Source organism: Gigantopelta aegis, chromosome 6, assembly GCF_016097555.1.
Source record: "Gigantopelta aegis isolate Gae_Host chromosome 6, Gae_host_genome, whole genome shotgun sequence".
NCBI classification, from domain to species: Eukaryota; Metazoa; Mollusca; class Gastropoda; order Neomphalida; family Peltospiridae; genus Gigantopelta; species Gigantopelta aegis.
Window position 1 is genome coordinate 97,420,313 of NC_054704.1, and position 22,092 is coordinate 97,442,404.

Here is a 22,092-nt window from a genome sequence, read left to right on the forward strand (position 1 = left end):
AGACGTTTGGATGTATAGCTGCAGCTATACAGAAGAAAACCTATAGTCCGTCCACATGGAACGCCTTTTTTCACCCTATGGAATTTACTACAAGTTATTTATTTCTGAGCCGATTGTTTTGTAACTTGCACACAAAAATATTTGTTGTGTTTTCTTCAAAATATTTTTACTTTTCTACTTACGTTAACCCAAACTGAAATTATGTACCAAAAAAAATTTTGTAAGAGGATGGCGGACTATAGGTGATCATTTAATTGGAAGGTTCTCTTCTTTAGACTTCGTACCAAATGTCAAGGCTGGGTTGTTTGTTGTTTGTTGTTTGTTTTGTTTTTTGTGTGTGTTTTTTGTTTTAGAGGGGGGGGGGGGGGGGGGGGGGTGGTGGTTTTTATGGGGGGGGGGGGGGTAATTTTCTTACACACCCGTTGATGAGAACATCATGCATTATTGTATGTAACACACAGTTGTTTACACGTGTACGTGTGTTAACAATTTCAAGATATTCGACTGGCTGCTCCTAGGTGATGACCAGGTCCAAGTCCAATAAAAAAAACAGTGCGATGGAAATCGATTACACTGTGATGTATAGTTAACCTGACATTCATGTCTGTGACGCTGTGACGGAACATGCTCTTAATTTGTTTTCGCCTGTGGCGATATTAATTGTTTTAGAAGGCCGTGTGCAGTTCCAAATTGCACTTAGTCAGGTGGTCAACTTGTTACGTAATACTTCTGCGCGACGGTCATCGAGCTTTTCTAATACACACCCAGAGTAGGTGTGGAGGCCATGTGGCTATTAGTTACGTAATATCTCCGGTAGTGCTGTTTATGACCAGGGTATTGGTCGCGGATTGGCGACAGCCAGACTGACGATGAGAGAGAAATATACCGACTCTGGGAGAGGTGGAATATCAGATGATAGGGGGAGGACCGCCTTCTACCCCCAGGCGATTTTCTGGTTTTATAATAAATAGCTAGGGTTTAGAGATATCTGGCGGAAGCAAAAAGGACGGCTCCCAGGGAACGTTGTCCGTTTGGACTTTGGTAAATATATATATTATTTCTGCTCTGTTGTATAACCTTGATATGATTGATGTGACTTTTAAATATTTTAATACTGTATTATACCAATATTCTTTAGACAGTGTCTTCGGTCATCTGACGAAGTAAATCGTAGACTTTTTGTTCTAACTTTATATGAGTATTTGGTAATATAAAGCTTAGCCAGTCATCCTAGAAGACCTAGGTAAACTGTAGGTTATTGTCTTTATTGTGATAGGTACCAGTATTAATTATGTGTTACAAGGTTACTGAATGAGTAGTTAAGGGTTAATTAAAAATTAACCAGTTAGGAATAGTGTTGTAATTCCTTTATTAATTAAGTTCTCCTGGCAGCGTTTCTAAATTATCACACGTTACTGAACGAGTAGTAAGGGTTAATTAAAAATTAACCAGTTAGGAATAGAGTGGTAATTCCTTTATTAATTAACTTCTCCTAGAAGCGTTTCTCAATTATCACACGTGTGGGTGTTGTGTCATGCTGAAGAGATTCGCATATTGTGTAAACTAGACACCTAGAGATTAACTAATTAAGTGATCAGTTCTGGGTTGTTATTATTGTTGTTATTAATTAACTACTACGGCTGTACGTTTGTCAGCGTAGGTTAATACAGATTCCAAAGTGTATTGTGTTTTTGTTCTGTTTTCTAGTGAACTAAACGTGCTATAATAATATATACTTTATATAAGATCGTATCTCTGATCATACCTAGACGAGCCAGAGCGGTTTTGAACTGCCTGTTACAGAGACATCTAATAGATATACAGTTAGGAGAGATATTTGGATAATCGTGTTTTATTCAGTTACGGGAATTATAGAATCCCCGTGACAGACGCGTAAGAGTGCAAAGGCTGTAAATAACCTTTAGTCGAAAAAGATGTAAAAATTTGCTTAAAACCTGGTTTTTGAGGATATGTAAGAAATAGAATAATACATTCGTGTCCGTTAGATACATTTTAAAACAACTCGTTGTGATATAAATGGTATCTAACGGCCACTCATGTATTATTTTCTATGTAATAATAAAAATAACTAAACATATTTTTTTTTTTAAAGTACAACATTTAATTCAAATGTCGTCCAGTCCATATTATGACTAAGGCTAAAAGAGAAACTATAGTTCTGTTCAATTGTTTAGACCCTAAGTTTTTTGCAAATGTTACGTTTAATTCCTATTCAATCCTTGTTTTCTTTATATTTGCATGAAAACAAACCCAAACCCCGACAGTTTTATATACAGTTCATCATCTAAAATGCACGAAGTTGACTTATTTCCATTTTACAAAAATCTCTGTATGTTGTCTATACAGTTTCGTTCTCCTATAAATAACTACGGCTATTTGCATAATAAAAGATTAGGATACGAGGCTACGTGAAGGCCATTATACTTTGTTTCAGTTGATCACGGTTATGGATGTTTTGGAATGTACAATGTGTACCAGCTTTGTTTAACCTTTTATTTAAACATATACGTAAAAATCATGTAACCATTCCATGTACATTGAATCAATTTTGCCAATACATTATTTAATTTTATAAATTATATATTTACATAATATTTATGGTGGTGCTTGGGGGGGGGGGGGGTGTACTTTTGTAATGCGCAAAGCAATTTTGTAAATTAAAAAGCTATTGTTCAGACTTATTCGGGGTTTTTACCACTTGCACATCATCTAGACACGGCCCTGAATGTCCAAAATACGATAACATTGCTTGTACATGTCAAGTCGATGGTCAATAACATTATTTTCGAAGTATAATCTATGACTACGTGCTTTTGTAGCATTGTGTAAACCACATGAAATACAAGTATAGAAGGGTATACAAGTTCACAGAAAATGTATTATTGGACATTCCATACATTATTGTTATTTGAGTAAAATATGGGTAAATCGAAACTTGTTTCTCCCTACCCATCAAGCATATACCGTAAAATGCATTTATTAACTCTTTAACACGGAACACAATTTATTCCCATGACATTCATTATCAGTCACTATCAAACAACCTATCAATTGAACAAATATAAACGTGTGCTACAAAACACGGACAGTCAATATAATTTAAGAATTGACCGCAATTATTTTTTGGTTCATGCAAGTATGAACCGAAAAAACGATTTGCACTCTGTATGATCCCGTGTAGCGGGTCATACATAGACAAAACTACATATATGTGGTTTTCTGATTTCTGTATTCCACGAGTATTTCCTGCAGGAAATACACGAGTGGAATACAAAAATTAGAAAACCACATATATGTAGTTTTGTATTTATTACATACCCTAAATTGGAATTTTGTTTCTAAATAATAGTTAAAAAATTGTAACACTGCTAGCTAATGACGGGGATTTCTCAATTTACACAACTAGATCAGCTGTGTTACTACGCGGACCGATGAACCTCTAATTATTACACATAGGAATATAATTCCATTTAAACAATAAATAGAAATAAGAAAGAGTGAGTGAGGGGTTACTTATAATATTAATGATATTGTTTGAAATGCCTTTTAACGATAATGTAATAATTAAAATTCACGAACAATGCAATATTTAATTTGCTCGTAATACGTTACAAAACCTTCAGCACGCCAGTTTAATCAACGAAGAAAAATGTCAAGAATTGTACACTAAGGCCTAATGTCCGTGTCGTCATCGTTGTGTTTTCTTTTATTGATGTTCATGGAATTACTCGTTGCTAAAAAGTCGAAGTTTATATTAAATGTGCCTCCATAAATCATCGCTCCCCTGAATAATCCGGTTGTCAGTTCATCCAAGTTTTCTACGTGAGGAGATGATGCATGTGACGTCATTTTTGCTAAAGTCGAGGACAGTCACTTTTAGCACCTTTGTTTTGGCTTCGTACACAATAAATATAGTATATCTTACCGTAATTTCACTTGAAATCCATATTTCGTAAAAGGTACAATTTTTTAATCACAATATTTTTTTCAAACACATTCAGGTGCATTAGTAATGTTAAAAAAAAAATCAATAGCAATTTTGCATTGGAATTTTTCCAATATTCTTAAAAAGGAAACGTCATGTACTCAGTTTATGGTTATTGTAAGGAGATGCAAAGTGACGTCATTGGAATACTGACGTCATTTAAATTCAGAATTAGCTATATTATTACAATGCTTCGCAACATTATAATAAAAACTAGTCTACTAACCTTGACCCCTGTCAAATGTTTTTTACAAGCAGACAACGCTGTTTGCAGGTCGGTATTTTTTTTTTTTTTTTTTTTTTTCATAATTCTGGACAAAATATTAATTTTAAAGGGGTACTGGAGCGTACAGGGCTTCGTATAAAATGGATTAATAGCCTTACAAAGTATAAGGGAAAATTATATATAAATTAAAAAAATATATATTTATATTTAAAAACGAGCTCAACCGTGTACGAAAGTAAAAAACGGAACTCTTCTTTTTGTAACACTACAACAGTCATGCGTGACGTCACAGGTGAAACAGCCATGTGGGAAAAACACGTAATGGCCGCATAATGGAAGCTCTTATCATCGATTAAGTTAATTGTTATTACATCTTTGTTCGCGAGAAATCGCGTATCTATGAATGGAAAATGGTCCTTTGTGCAGCTGTCAACTGTAGTAATGACTCAAGAAGGGTCAAAGGCATTGGGTATTACTCGATACAGGCGAGAGAGAAAACGTACCAAAGTATATGGGTACATAATCTTCGGCGAAAGAACTATGTTGTCACAAAACACTCTGTTCTGTTCAATAAAAACAAAACAATAAATGAATGTTGTCTTGTTCATATATTTATTATACCAAATTGAACATCAAAGTGTGCACTTATGACAAATAGTTGCGTAGTAACGTGTGACAACTTCACCAACATAAAAATGCTCCACTGAGAAAATCCTGGCGATCTCGCCACAGCCTGAAATAAGTGAAATAATAAGAAATGTAAACTTAAAAAATGTTACATTACATGATGAAACAAACCATAAATGTGTACTTTACGTGTATTTATTATAATAAACTGTAAACTTAAACAAGAAAAAACTAAATCGACACGGGGCGAGATCGCCAGGCTCCGTTGGAAAATCCTGGCGATCTCGCCCCGGCTTGCAAGTGAAATCGTCAGAAATGTAAACTACCAATGTATTACATTTTACAACAAGAAAATCAAAACATGACTACTGCACATGTATTTACTTAATGAAGTAAACATAAAACAGCTTGTAACTTGAATATTGTTGAGTTATAATGTACTGGCGACTTCGCTAAACAGACATGCAACACGGAAGTAAATATGGCGATCTCGCCACAGCGTGTCCCAACACAAAACTAGTAGTATAAGTGGTATAACCCTGTAGTTTTGGCACAAAAACATGCTGATAATGACAGTAGATATATACTATAATATATGTTGTAATATATGTCTTCTAGCAAGTCTAATATGTATGATAACTTCGCCTAACGATGAAAATAAGTCCTGGCGAAGTCGCCCCGGGCGAGTTCGCCAGGGCGAGATCGCCAGGCTCCGGTGTTACAAGGTCAATATAGATGTTTCACAATAAATTAGTATATAAAAATGTATGTAAAGCACATATTTAGTCTTTAAGTAATAAAAGATTACATAAATCGACCACATTTTAATAATTTTCAAGGAAATGTACCAAAATTTGAATTTAAAACAAAAATGGGGCTAATTCAGTAATTGCTGTTTGGTTTGACCTAAGAAGAAAGGTAAAAGCGTTTTAGAAATATTTTTTTTTTTTTTTACTATTTTTGTGTGCAAATTTACAAACCAATCGGTTCAGAAATAAATAACTTGTAGTAAATTGTATAGTATGAAAAAGGGCGTTCCCTGTGGTACGGACCATAGTAAGCTACATACCTATTTGGTACTGCTTCTGTGTAGTCATCGCGTCGTATGTCGGCTCTGGCTACGAGGGCTGTCCTGAGCACTTCTGGATACAAACATATAATCGGGAAATCATAATGTTCTAGAATGCACTGCAAGTTGGTGGTTTGCATTTTGTCGCCGATTTGGTCTACTTCTAAACAACAGATACTTTCTTTTACCGTGTCCATTGGTCTGCAGTTGCCACACAAACACCAATCTCGGTTTCCCAATCGCGCAATATTTTCGACATTTTCTTCCAATTCATCGCCTGAAGATAATCCTATGTCGAAGTCCGACTCACTATCATGTTCGGAACGTTCGGGCTCAAACATAAACGGTTGGTAAGCCATTGATCAAAGCGCTAATGTAAACAAATCTATCAAAAAGCACATGGTTTCACATATTGTTTACTGGCTGGCTGTTCACGTGCTACGTCACAGCCAATGCACGCGGCTTTTCGCGTAGTTATTTTATCCATGCGCGTAAAATAGAAACCGTGTTAATATTGTCAATTAATCCTAAACCCGTTAACATATTAAACATTTTATTGCATCATTCTTCATTTTAGGCTCCATATTTGTTTAATTTGGCATTAGAGCCAGCCTACACCTTTCCTTTAAGTTATAAAAGATGAAAGAAATAAAAAGTACCTTTTGTCAAATATATCATATCACAAAATTACCGTTGGATATGTTTTATTTGTTGTCTATCAAGCCAAAACAAGGGTCCAAAAAGTGACTGTCGTCGACCTTAATCGTGCATTGAAAGGTCGTTGGTGAGTAGTGTTCGCGTCTCTAAGTTTGGTATCGCGCGCATGAAATTGTAAATATTCGTCACCGTTTTTGTCTGTTTTCATTTCAAATGTTCCACAAAATATCATTTTAAACATGCGTAACAGTTAATTGCTTTAATAGGCAATTCAAACCAAGCACCAACTTTGTTTACATATCGCTAAGGGCATTCCCGGTAACCATGTGCTATAAATAGTAGCGTTGAATACGGCATAGTTCCGGCAGTTGAGTTGAATACGGAAAAGTGTATTTCATTTTTGTATTCAGGACTGTATTTATATAGTAAGATTTAATGGATATGTAATAAAAAAGTGTGCACATCGTTTTTTCGGTTCATACTTGCATGAATCAAAAAATAATTGCGGTCAAATCTTATAATTAAATTTATATGCATACTTTAACAATACATAACTGAATTTATTTTGTTTAGCTTTAAATATGCCTGTAGTATTGTTTGTGTAAACTTCATTGATACTTATGTCGCGTAAGAATACGAACGTTCATTCACTATTATTTGAATCAGGTGTTTTTTTGTAAATTACGTCATTTCCTCTAGCTGCTGTGCATTTTTACGGAATCATTTAATTAGGCCTATATTGGAAGAAATTGTCCTATTCGTGTTTAGTTTATATTTTATGAAAGTGAATGAAGGGAACGTGTCTAACATTTATGCTGTCGATGGAAGTTACAGGCGTGAAGTTTCCTACATGATTTTTTTGGCCAACGACAGAGTCTCATCATCATGTCATGATTAGCCAAGAGGTTGTTGTTGTTGTTGTTGTTGTTGTTGCTGTTTTTTGTTGTGCTTTTTTTAATCAATGCGTATAGATCCATATGTCTACTCTGCTATAGCATATTCCATTAATTTAACGTATACATTTTTTGTAGCTTTCACGTGTGTTTTCTTCGAAATAGCTAAATATGATTGCCAGAATAATCCGGCTTATTGCACTAAAGTAGTGCGAGTAGGCGTGGCTTAATTTGTTGGGGTTCATCGAGATATGAACGAAAAACCCCCACCTCTGGACCAATCAGATTGCCGTAAAGTGTATAGACGCAAAGAAAATTTAATTATAACTATATAAATACACCTACATACGAAGTCAGAGGTGGGTGTCGGGTTGAGCAGAGGGCCACGTCTCCACCAATCGCGGGTATACAATATTCTGGCCACGTGCGTGTGCAATGTCACAATGAACATCACGAGTTTAAGACTTCACCCCAACCATAGTTATTTATAGCAGAACGAACCTGTATTGTCAATATACAAATATTTTTGTAAAATGGAAATAAGTCAACTTCGTGCATTTTAGATGATGAATTGTATATAAAACCTGTCGGCGTTTGGGTTTGTTTTCATGCAAATGTAAAGAAAACAAGGATTGAATAGGAATTAAACGTGACATTTGCAAAAACTAAACAATTGAACAGTTGACTATAGTTTAATAGTCGTTGTATTAACATATCTAGACATTAATATGATTTATTACCCTTATGGTTCAAAATGGCTTGGTTTCTATCGAAGTGATACGTCCCATCAGTAAGTGATACGTCTCCGCGCAACTCCTCTTGACGTCACACACTCTCTTGGTATTTGACCATGTATGTTGTCAGTTCCCATTCCTTGTAATAACTTCACTGGGTAACTTTGTTCAAAACGCAATCATTTAGTAATTTCACTTTTGACCTAAACTTGATATGAAATGGAAGAAGTTTCAGTACTCTGTAAATCTGACCTTTCACGAATACACGTATTTGGAGTCGTCATTGGTTTGGTTTGGTTTCGATAGTATTGTTGTTGGCTCATTACTTCTGTTCAAGATGAAGGCGTGGTTGAATTTAACGAAGATAAAATATGTTGTGTTCTCTGAACACTAATAAAATAAATCATGACTAAATTGAAGAAGCCGTAAGTCCCTACAAACAGTACTAATACTACAATATACACAGTGTGAGCACCCTGTTAAAATGACAAGCTGTACTAATACTACAATATACACAGTGTGAGCACCCTGTTAAAATGACAAACAGTACTAATACTACAATATACACAGTGTGAGCACCCTGTTAAAATGACAAGCTGTACTAATACTACAATATACACAGTGTGAGCACCCTGTTAAAATGACAAGCTGTACTAATACTACAATATACACAGTGTGAGCACCCTGTTAAAATGACAAACAGTACTAATACTACAATATACACAGTGTGAGCACCCTGTTAAAATGACAAGCTGTACTAATACTACAATATACACAGTGTGAGCACCCTGTTAAAATGACAAACAGTACTAATACTACAATATACACAGTGTGAGCACCCTGTTAAAATGACAAGCTGTACTAATACTACAATATACACAGTGTGAGCACCCTGTTAAAATGACAAGCTGTACTAATACTACAATATACACAGTGTGAGCACCCTGTTAAAATGACAAGCTGTACTAATACTACAATATACACAGTGTGAGCACCCTGTTAAAATGACAAGCTGTACTAATACTACAATATACACAGTGTGAGCACCCTGTTAAAATGACAAGCTGTACTAATACTACAATATACACAGTGTGAGCACCCTGTTAAAATGACAAGCTGTACTAATACTACAATATACACAGTGTGAGCACCCTGTTAAAATGACAAGCTGTACTAATACTACAATATACACAGTGTGAGCACCCTGTTAAAATGACAAGCTGTACTAATACTACAATATACACAGTGTGAGCACCCTGTTAAAATGACAAGCTGTACTAATACTACAATATACACAGTGTGAGCACCCTGTTAAAATGACAAACAGTACTAATACTACAATATACACAGTGTGAGCACCCTGTTAAAATGACAAGCTGTACTAATACTACAATATACACAGTGTGAGCACCCTGTTAAAATGACAAACAGTACTAATACTACAATATACACAGTGTGAGCACCCTGTTAAAATGACAAACAGTACTAATACTACAATATACACAGTGTGAGCACCCTGTTAAAATGACAAACAGTACTAATACTACAATATACACAGTGTGAGCACCCTGTTAAAATGACAAACAGTACTAATACTACAATATACACAGTGTGAGCACCCTGTTAAAATGACAAGCTGTACTAATACTACAATATACACAGTGTGAGCACCCTGTTAAAATGACAAGCTGTACTACATGCAACTTAGTGGCATGTTTTAAACGCAAACATATGAATACTGTGGTTACCAGAAAACAAAAAAGACGAATTGTGCGTGCAAAAGGTGTGGAAGAGAGACACTAAAACAAGTATGTGTGTGAGGGTGTGGATAAAGTTGGAACTATTCGCAATAGCTTATTTCATGACATTATTTTCTATACAAAGTTTTTTATTTTGTCAGTTAATGTGTTTAACTCAGTAGTTACCAATTATTAAAATTAGAATTTATTTATTTATTATTATTACTATTTTTATTTATTATTATTATTATTATTGTTATTTTTTATTTATTTTTATTTATTTTTTTATGGGGGGAGGGGTGATGGGTGGCATGTATCTTTGTGTGGCTGGTGTTTTTGTTGTGTGTGTTTGTGGGTTTTAATATGTTTTTTGCGAATGTGTGTTAGGGTTTATGATATTAGGATAAATGTGAGAGTGGTTCTGGTTGTGTACGTGTGAGTTTGTGTTTATTTATTATCTTTTTTATGTATATGCATTTATGTATACGTGCAATATTAAGTTTGAGAAATATTTTTTTTTTTTTTTAAATCGGTCTACAGGCTGGTAGGTACTGGGTTCGGATCCCAGTCGAGGCATGGGATTTTTAATCCAGATACCGACTCCAAACCCTGAGTGAGTGCTCCGCAAGGCTCAATGGGTAGGTGTAAACCACTTGCACCGACCAGTGATCCATAACTGGTTCAACAAAGGCCATGGTTTGTGCTATCCTGCCTATGGGAAGCGCAAATAAAAGATCCCTTGCTGCCAATCGGAAGAGTAGCCCATGTAGTGGCGACAGCGGGTTTCCTCTCAAAATATGTGTGGTCCTTAACCATATGTCTGACGCCATATAACCGTAAATAAAATGTGTTGAGTGCGTCGTTAAATAAAACACTTCTTTCTTTCTTTCTTTCTTTAATTTGAGGTGTGTTCAGAAGTATGAGCGATGCGGACGATCGCCAGATTGGTGTTTGCGCCAAGCGTTAAATGAATAAAATATGTTATGATATAATATAATAGAAGATGATGGTACCAGTCAAACGTTTCGCCATTGCTCGGTCTCCTGAACACGTCACTGAATTAAATACATCTCAAATCTGACTGTTCTGGAAGCTGTGCGCTTACGGTCGCAAACTAGACTGGTTTTTGTGTCTAACGTTAGACGGGCGTGATAAGATAAGTTATGGTGGAAACCAGTCAGTTTGTTTGAAACTCAAAAACTGCCAATCTAATTAAAATTAGCTCCACTATTACATGTGGATCTAACACCAGCCAGTTGGAGCTCATGTCCACCAATCAAAACCTTACTTGCAGAATCCTGCCAGTGATTTAAAAATAATTTGAAAACATTCCGAATTATCCTGAGGGTATACGACATGGTTCGTGTGAATTACGAATGCCTTAAAACATGTTTTATTTAAATAATTTGTAATGTAAAACTGAAGACTGATTTAGTTAGGTTTTTTTTATAAATAAATAAATAATTTTAAAATGTAAAATTGAAGACTGATAACCCACCCCGTACGTATTGGTATGGGTCGCTGTATTGCGGCCACTAAAATAGACTCGCCCGATATTTTTAGAATTTGTATGCTCTCAAATAACGTTATAAAAGGCGAAGTGTGATTGGTCAATATTTAAATTATTATTTACAGACGAAATGTTACCTGGACATTGGGGACTACGCAGTGTTGTTAGCAATCCGATTAAAATTAGTTCTACTGGTCTAAATAAGGCATTCGTAATTCACATGAAACATATCGTATACCCTCAGGATAATTCGGAATGTTTTCAAATTATTTTTAAATCACTGGCAGGATTCTGCAAGTAAGGTTTTGATTTGGTGGACATGATCTCCAACTGGCTGGTGTTAGATCCACATGTAATAGTGGAGCTAATTTTAATTAGATTGAAAAACTGCATTACTTGTTCTTTAAAAGTTTAGTTTATGTTTCTTGCATCCATTTATCTACTAATACAAAATGTATGTACAAACACAATTACATATTTAATAAACGCATATGATCAGCTATCTTCGGACAGCTCACGAATGTGGCCATGTTTGTAATACTTTGTATCACAAAACAATGGAATAGAACACACACACCACACACCCCCCCCCCCCCCCCTTTCTCGGTGCTAATCTAAATTAATAAGTCTAGGGGCTCTACCACCAAATCAAATCATAAACGGCTACATGCAGCATTCCAGTTAAGATATGCACCATGGATATAACTACTATTAGTACCCATATGGGCAGAGAGAAGAGGAAAAAAAGAAGAGTTATCTTTCCCTAGGGAAAGAAAAAAATACATGTCTTCCCCTAGATACGTTTTGACGTCATAAACAGTGCTTCATCATAGTTGGTTGTGTACGAACAGTTTCCATGGTGGAGGTCACGTCAACAACTAACTTACGTCATCAGTGATACATACGTCACAGCTATGACGCAAAGCTACCTCTTGTGATCAACTTGCAAATTTGTTATTAACAATAGTATCGGGAAGGACAACATCAATTCACTCGTACAAAATAAACGGTATTGCCTCGTAGCTCATTGAGTATTACCTGACTACTACTACGACCTCCCCCTTCACAAACCTCTCCCTTGATACTAAAGTTAGACTACCAACTACCACGACAAAGTTGGCCAACTTTCTGCTGTCAGGACTTCTACGACTGTCCAGATGCTAGTCTGGGCGCTCTTACATCTCGATTCTCGTCGTGTACAACTACGACAGATTAGTTGTTAATCTGTATGCACTCGTCGTAAGTCGGAAGTTGGGGAAACTACAACGCAACCGTCTAGTTGGCCAACTTCGTCGTGACAGTTGACAGTATGAACCTAACATAAGGAGGCGACGCCACACAATACGAGTGCCTTGTACGAGAATAGCCACGAAAATAGCCGATTGTCACAAGGCAACATTACGATTTTTTTGGTTACTATGCAACCAGCTAGTCTCGTACGAAGCACTCGTATCGTGTGGCGTCGCCTTTAATGAAAATCAGAAGAAGAAACGGGGGGGAGGGGAGGGTAAGCTGCTCGTTTTAGACACCACGAGAAGTGTGTTTGACTACCCTAGTTCCGCACGTACACACACAATGTTATTCTATGTTTAGTAGGGCACCACGGAAGCTAATACATAGTCATCAGGCCCTTAGCCAATGGGGGTTCGGGGGTCGGTCGACCCTCCCCCCACTACCAGTGGCTTTTTTTTAATATGCCTCCCCCCCCCCCCCCGAACCACCTTAAGCAACTTTGTGACTCACCATAAGCCTGAACGACCCCCCACCCACCCACCCCCCTTCAAAATCCTGGCTACAGGCCTGGTCATTGACACTAGTTCAAATTAAATTACAGGAATTTACTGCCCAGACGAAACAACATTTTATGACAAAAAAACAGTCACATTTATCAACAATGGCAAAATTGGTAGCCTTATACCGGTATGTGGAATGAAAAGTTGGGTGCACTGCAAACTGACCCGCTGATATAATACTTGTTTTACAGCTACCTATAGTAAAAATATATCGAAAAATTACGTGCGATAGTAAGAAAATTAACGCGAATTGTCTATACTAAACGGTAAAAATAGTAATAAATATACTCGATACGGCATCTTTAACAATAGGGGCATAGAGAACAGTCACCACAGCCGAAATGCGCCACCGTGTATCGTTAAACTATGTGAGACATTCTGGCTTACAAGTCAGCCGTACAAACAAACAAAATTCATTCTGCTTTCTGATGTTACAACCTGAGGTGACTGCAACATTCTTCGTACTATTTAAATTTTTTGCCGTTTCGTTGATTTTCACGCTCTTGTCGGCGGCGGGTGCACCTACCCGGGTAAATCTAGCCGAGATCTGAGGACACGGGAGTCGCCGGTGTGAGATACGTGGCTAGCTGCACGTCGATTGGCGAATCGGATCCGAGGGGAAGGGGAGGAAATACCATCCACACGCCACGTACGGCTAATCCTGGAGATAACCTACACGAGTTCTCCGTCATGGGAGTTAATCCACGGTGGAATATGGATTCATTTATCACCCATTCACTCGTCAGCATGCAGGTCGCGATTTTTCTTTCTTCTTCTTCGGGTATATATATATATATATTTCTTCTTCTTCATTTCTTTTTCTTTCCTTTTTTTCTACTTCACGTTCTCTTTTTTGGGTTTTTTTTCAAATGGTTGTTTTTGTTTTTTGTTTTTTTGTTTTATTTTTTGGAGGTTTTTGTTGTTTTATTTTGGAGGTTTTGATTTTTGTTTTGTTGTGTTTTTTTGGTAGGGGATTTATTTGTTTGTTTTTTTGTTTTGTTTTTGTTTTTGGGTTGTTGTTTTTTCTAGTTTGGGCTACTTACAAATATTAGGACGATCAGAAACACATTAAGTATAGACACTGACATTCTAAACAAGAAAATATATTTATTATGTAATACTAGTCGCTTTTAAAATTTAAAACAAAAAGTGTTAAATTAATACTGTTCTTAATGTACAGGGCGAGTTGCTTCCCTCTATTTAGCAATTTTAAAATGGCGGAGAAAGTTTTGAAGGCTGTCGTTGGCAGATTTAATTTGTTAATAATGACGCAAGTACTTCAATCATGATTTAATTAGTACATTTTTGGTTTGTGTGTCCATTTGTTTCACTATTTCGGTTGAGAAATTGTTGAAACATGGTGCCACAAGTTTTGAATACCAGCTACATATAGGGTAATGTAACCATTTTCAGACATAGAAAGGAAGGAAGGAAATGTTTTATTTAACGACGCACTCAACACATTTTATTTACGGTTATATGGCATCGGACATATGGTTAAGGACCACATAGATATTGAGAGAGGAAACCCGCTGTCGCCACCTCATGGCTACACTTTTCGATTAGCAGCAAGGGATATTTTTGTATGCACCATCCCATAGATAGGATAGCACATACCATGGCCTTTGATGTACCAGTCGTGGTGCACTGGCTGGAGCGAGAAATAGCCCAATGGGCTCACTGACGGGGAACGATCCCAAACCGACCGCGCATCAAGTGTGCGCTTTACCACTGGGCTACGGACATAGAAAGAACCGCACTTTCTATGTCCGTTCGGACTATGGTTTGTTGTGTGTGCTATTTCTGTGTGTGAGATGGGTTGTTTGGGGGGGGGGGGGGGGGTTTTGGGGGGACGACATTTTTTTATTTTTTTGTTTTTGTTTTGTTTAGTGGTGGTGGTGATTTTGGCTTCTCTTTTTTAAGAGGTTGTTTCTTGGGTGGAGGCGATTGTTTTGGGGTTTTAATTGGATATAAGATACAGCCAAAAAGAAAAAGTGTGCACTGAGTATAAGACATCTTCATAAATCAAGGCTAATATTCGTTCCTCGTATTCAGCCGTGATACATGTAGTCAAGATTACTGATATCCACTTCTAACGCCCTCTATTGGAAGAAAATTTGTAACACCGATTATGTCCCTTACACGATGACATCGTTGACCAGTCACAGCATCGGTAACATGTGACAATCTTGAAAGCAATATCAAAAATTAACCGCCGGATGCTGACGCTGCCATTTTTGTTTAAAATAACAAGGGAATCTATAAGGAGCGTTGCGATTCGTTGCAATCAGATCTCATCGCATCCAATGAAATTTAAGCATTTTGTGGCACGATTTCTTGACGACATGTATCAAGGCTGAATACGAGGAACGAATATTAGCCTTGATTTATGAAGATGAGTATAAGACGGAACTGATGTAATACAATACAATGAAAAACTGTCCAATAAATGATTTTATACGAGGGAAATGGGAGAGGGGCCGTAATTATTATTTTATTATCATGAAGGTGTTACGAAAATTGTTATTAGACATAAAATGTTATGTCTTTTTTTCACAATACATCCTCCAATAACAAAGTACAATTAAAAACATTAATCATCTATTCTATGGAATTTACAGTAAAGTTTTTAAGACGAAAAATCAGTTGCTTCTGCTCTTTATTCTGTGGCCTTGTAATGTATATCAGTTATAATAACATTTTCCGCCTCCGCGCATATCAGTTAAATTATATAATCAATATTTTGCTGATAAAAAAGACATGGAGAACAAAAAGAATCTGCATTGAATCAGATATTATGTGTTGATGGTATTTAAAACGATCTTGATAAACATGTATCAAATTATGTTTGACACCCGCTAGACAATCAACGTTTTATATTTGTTTCTGTAACATTAGTTGAAAGATTTAGTAAACGCTGATTGTTAACAATAACCTGTAGGAGATAAAGATACTATTCTGACCTTTTAACGACTGTAATTACATATTAGATATATTGTTTAAAATAAAACTACCTCTAAAGGTCTGTTTAATGTGAAATGGACCTTCCCAGTGATAAACATACACATGTGCTCTTTCTCTCCCTTTTATTCTCTCTTTTTCTCTCATTTTCTCCCCCTCTCTCTCTCTACCCCTCTCTCTCTCTCTCTCTCTCTCTCTCTCTCTCTCTCTCTCTCTCTCTCTCTCTCTCTCTCTCTCTCTCTCTCGTTTACACTAGGTCAAAGGGCAAAATTAATTTTATATTCTAATATATATTTCTTCGTATGTACATGTATGAAATTATTGGTATACCAAATACAGTTTGGGCTACTTATAAATATTAGGACGACCAGTACAAGAAAATAGATTTAATATGTTACACTTGTTTTGTTAGTCAAAGACATCTTACAATGCAGCAAACTCCGGTTATTCACTATAATAGGTAATACTAGTCGTTACAAACTTGTATCGGTATCAAAGAACCTGCAATGCAAAACAATCAGGACAGTTCCTTTTAAAACATGTTAACTCGCAAAGAACCTGCAATGCAAAACAATCAGGACAGTTCCTTTTAAAACATGTTAACTCGCAAAGAACCTGCAATGCAAAACAATCAGGACAGTTCCTTTTAAAACATGTTAACTCGCAAAGAACCTGCAATGCAAAACAATCAGGACAGTTCCTTTTAAAACATGTTAACTCGCAAATCAATCATCAACAGTCGTTCCACGACTCAACAAACGACTGTCAGCCTTGTCTAGGGTGGGGATGTGTGTGTGTGTGTGTGTGTGTGTGTGTGCGAGCGCGCGCGTGCGTGTGCGCGTGTGCGTGTGTGTGCGCGCGTGTGTGTACGTATGCGTGCGTGTGTCCGTGCGTGTGTGTGTGTATGTACGTGTGTGTGTGTGTGCGTGCATATATGTGTGTGTGTACGTGTGTGTGTGTGTGTACGTTTGTGTGTGCGTGTGTACACGTGTGTATGTGTGCGTGTGTGTGTGTGGGTGCGTGTGTGTACGTATGTGTGTGTGCATGCGTGTGTGTGTGTGTGTGTGTGTGTACGTGTATGTGTGTGCGCGTGTGTGTACGTGTGTGTGTGTATGTATGTGTACGTGTGTGTACGTGTGTGTGTGTGCGTTTGTGTGTGCGTGTGTTTGTGTGTGTGTACGTGTGTGTGCCTGTGTGTGTACGTGTTTGTGTGTGTACGTGTGTGTGTGTCTGCGTGTGTGCCTGTGTGTGTGTGTTTGTGTATGTGTGTGTGTGAGTGTGTGTGCGTGTCTGCGTGTCTGTCTGTGTGTGTCTGTGCGTGCGTGCGTGTGTCTATCTGTGCCTCTGTGTGTGTGTGTGTGTGTGTGTGTGTATGCGTACGTCTCTCTCTCTCTCTCTCTCTCTCTCTCTCTCTCTCTCAGAGACAGAGAAAAACAGACAGACTCTCTGAGAAAGAGTATGTGTATGTAGCCAGTAATCACTGGGAATGTCCACTTTACATAATAAAAAACATTTAGAGGTAAACAGCTATGTCCAAAATCTATTTAGAACGACTTTCAGTTCAGGTCTGACAAATATGTAGAATTCTATAGTGCACTTGTACTACTTCAATTAGACTGTAATGATGTTATTTGGTATTACATATAGATGCAACAACATAACTACGGGTTTTTCTGCTGATGGGATGCTTAGTACCCGAGTACATCATCATCAGTTGCTGAAATAAAGAATAATACACGAGTAACCGTTAGATACCATTTATCTTACAATGAGTTGTTTTAAAATGTTTGGGGGTTTTTAATACATTTGTGTGTTATCGTTATAAATGTGCATTGAAGGAAGGAAGGAAATTTTTATTTAACGACGCACTGAAAAACATTTTATTTACGGATATATGGCGTCGAACATATGGTTAAGGACCACACAGATATTGTGAGAGGAAACCCGCTGTCGCCACTTCATGGGCTACTCTTTTCGATTAGCAGCAAAGTATCTAACAAAATCCTGGATTCGCGTCTGATATCGCCATGTTTAATACATTGTACAATTAATTAAGCAGGTCAAAGTGCATCGATATGGATTTGGCAATAAAGGTCCTAACTAACTGCACGAAATATAGTTGCGATTTTCGTCTGTTTCAAAATATTTCTCACGTTATATTTATTTCAATAATAATCGCGAAAAATAAAACAAATCGCAGAAAAAGAAAGCAAAATGTTGTTGTTGCTTTTTTATAATGAAATAAATTTAAATAGATTTTATTGCAAATATAGTCATTGCAACATATGATACAGTAATAGGTAACGTGTGTCCTAACACAAGAGTCTGAAGTTTAGGACCACTAGAGCACATTGATAAATTAAGCATCGGCTATTGGATGTCAAACATTTGGTAATTATCACATAGTAGGAAGGGGTCTTTTGTAAGCACTTTACCACACAGAGGACAGAACATACATGTAGCACGGCCTTTCATATACTAGTCTTGGGGCACTGGTTGGACGTGAAACCCGATCAGAGAATGGGTCCACGGAGGTGGTTCGACCCATGAACCTTAGCCAAGCGCTCTTTCGACTGAGCTGCATCCTCACCCTGAAATAGAAGACGCATTCCTAATGCTAATACCACCAGAGCACATTTATTGAAAAAGTTTGTTTTTGTTTAACGATACCACTAGAGCACACTGGTTTATTAATCATCGGCTACTGGATGTCAAACATTTGGTAATTCTGACATAGAGTCTTAGAGAGGAAACCCGCTACATGTTTCCATTAGTAACAAGGGATCTTTTATATGCATCATCCCACAGACAGGATAGCACATACCACGGCCTCTGATATACCAGTCATGGTGCACTGGCAGGAACGAGAAATCCCGACGGGGATCGAGCGCTTTACCACTGGGTTACGTCCCACCCCTCTGATGTCCAAAGAAGGGTACTTTCTTGTTGTAATATATATAGTGCAATGTCGAATTATACAGTTTTGTTACACACCCGTTGGTGAGAACACCATGGGTCAGTGTTTGATAACACATGCTTGTTTACACACGTACGTGTGTTAACATTTTCAAGACACTGGTCTAGCCGCTCCTAGGTGATAACCAAGTCACCACTGCCATTTCTTACACACCAGTGTAAGATATTGCAGCTGTCATAACAATAAATCAATATCGCTAATTAGTGTAATATTAGCGTGACGTGAGCGTGACGTAGATCACTTGTTGACCAAAGTTGCAGAAAAATAACATGTAGTAGGTCCAGATATCTGCTTACTTCTGCGTTGCGGCTTGTTTGCAATTGGTTTGTAATAAATGAAATACTGAACTAGCTTGCCTGTCATACCATTTTATGAAACTCGTGAACAGTGTTGGTATCTCACTCGCTTTCGCTCGTCCGATACCAGACCTGTTCACTCATTTCATAAAGTGCAACGGCTGTCAACAACTTCTAGTCGAAAAAGATTATCTCACAACTCGTTGTTTGAAAACGTACCAAACTCGTTTTCCCTCGTCAGATACATTTTAAAACAACTCGTTGTGAGATAAATGGTATCTAACGGCCACTCATGTATTATTCTCTACATATACACAAAATATATAAATAAATTGTAACACAGACTTATTACAGTGTTTAATTCACCAGCATGTTACACAAAATGTATCCCCAGGGCCATCGCACTGACACCAACCCCCCAACCCTCCCCCCACCCCTCCTCCACACACACACCACAACCACCACCACCACCACTCACACACTCGCACTTTCAAATACATACAACGGTCATGTTTGATAAAGCTTTCTAAAATTTAAAATTACATTTTAACGGAGATTAAGCATCTTTGTTTTGTTTGCTGTTGGTTTTTGTTAGGTTTGGGTGGCGGGGTATGTTGTTGTGGGTTTTGGGGTGGTTGTTGTGGTGGGGGGGGGGGGGGAGGGGGTAATTTATTTTTTATTTTATTCTTTTGTCCGAAGCGACCTCTGTTCCACGTTTTTGTTGGAGTTTCGAAATTAAGGAACCACCTAAAGCTAATGTCCAATAAATGCAGAGTTTTATGGACAATCACATGTAATGATCTGTCGTTTCTAGCACATTTAATAGAAGAGCGAATGGTTGGACGGATGTAACTAACGAACCAAGTGAATACTGTTAGTATAGGTATCCCACTTCGTTAGCGGACACGGCGCACCGAGAAAGTGACGTGTCTAGAACATGTAATATTCTCTGTATGTGTCTGTACGTCTGTATCACTATCTCGTACTCTAATTCTATGCTTCGCGATCTCTGTGTATGTTTGTCTGTTTGACTGTCCGTCTGAATCTCCTGCTATCTCGTTCTTCTCCCTTTCTTCTCCCCCCCCCCTCTCTCTCTCTCTCTCTCTCTCTCTCTCTCTCTCTCTCTCTCTCTCTCTCTCTCTCTCTCTCTCACACACACACAGAAACACCTTTTTCTCCCTTTCTGTGTTTCTATTTCTCCTTTTTCTCCCTCTCTCACTTTCTCTCTCTCTCTCTCTCTCTCTCTCTCTCTCTCTCTCTCTCTCTCTCTCTCTCTCTCTCTCTCTCACACACACACACACAGAAACACCTTTCTCTCCCTTTCTGTGTTTCTATTTCTCCTTTCTCTCTCTCTCTCTCTCTCTCTCTCTCTCTCTCTCTCTCTCTCTCTCTCTCTCTCTCTCTCTCTCTCTCTCTCTCTCTCTCACACACACACACAGAAACACCTTTTTCTCCCTTTCTGTGTTTCTATTTCTCCTTTTTCTCCCTCTCTCCCTTTCTTTCTTTCTTCTCTCTCTCTCTCTCTCTCTCTCTCTCTCTCTCTCTCTCTCTCTCTCTCTCTCTCTCTCTCTCTCTCTCTCTCTCTCTCACACACACAGAATATTACATCCAAATACTTTTATTTACTACTACTTTATACATAACAATTATTATTACAAAACCCAGTGAAGGTGATCGACGGGCTAACCTGTAACGTCATAGAACTTTAATCGCGTCTTTAATGTTCCTTTAAGTGACAGCGTTGGTCTAATGAAAAGCTTGTAAAGGGCACTCTGTATTAGAAACATATGTCAACATTTGAAATCGATTTCTTTATTATATGTTATACAAAATAATACGTCGGTGCGCAGGAACGAACTTAGACGAAGTTCTGACATCACCAGTTCCCTTTCAACTGATCGGCCAAACTTATTTACTGAAAGGGCAGGCTCAAAGATGAATAGTGACCAAATATATTTACTCATTGTTCATGTAAAATACAAAAATTATAACACCCACCCCCACCCCCACCCCCACCCCCACCCCCACCTCCACCTCTCCTCTGTATCTGTCTCTGTCTGTCTCTCTCTCTCTCTCTCTCTCTCTCTCTCTCTCTCTCTCTCTCTCTCTCTCTCGCTCTCATCTCTCTCATACACACAGAATATTACATCCAAATATTTTTATTTACTACTACTTTATACATTTTTATTATTACAAAACCCAGTGAACGTGATCGACGGGTTAACCCGTGACGTTATAGTTCCAATTTGATATGCATGACCATCTCCATATTGAGAAGGAAGTCATTTTAATTGACACACATTGACTATTTTTTGCTTGGTATTCTTTCAAGAGTTAATTATGCAAAGATTATATGTTGGCTACACCACTTTAGAAGAACTTGGATATATCACAATATTGCCAATGGTAGGCAGTGCTCTATGTTTAGGGTCAAGTTGAACTTTGAACTATCCCAGATAGCACAACTACGGTAGCCCAACGTCGCCATGGTTGGCACTATCGCCGTCGCCGGGCTAACGTTGCCACGACGATGGCAAGTGGTTGGTTCGGGCCGATCTCGCCCCACCTTGCGACCCCGTGAGGAAAACTCTTACCTTCACCTTC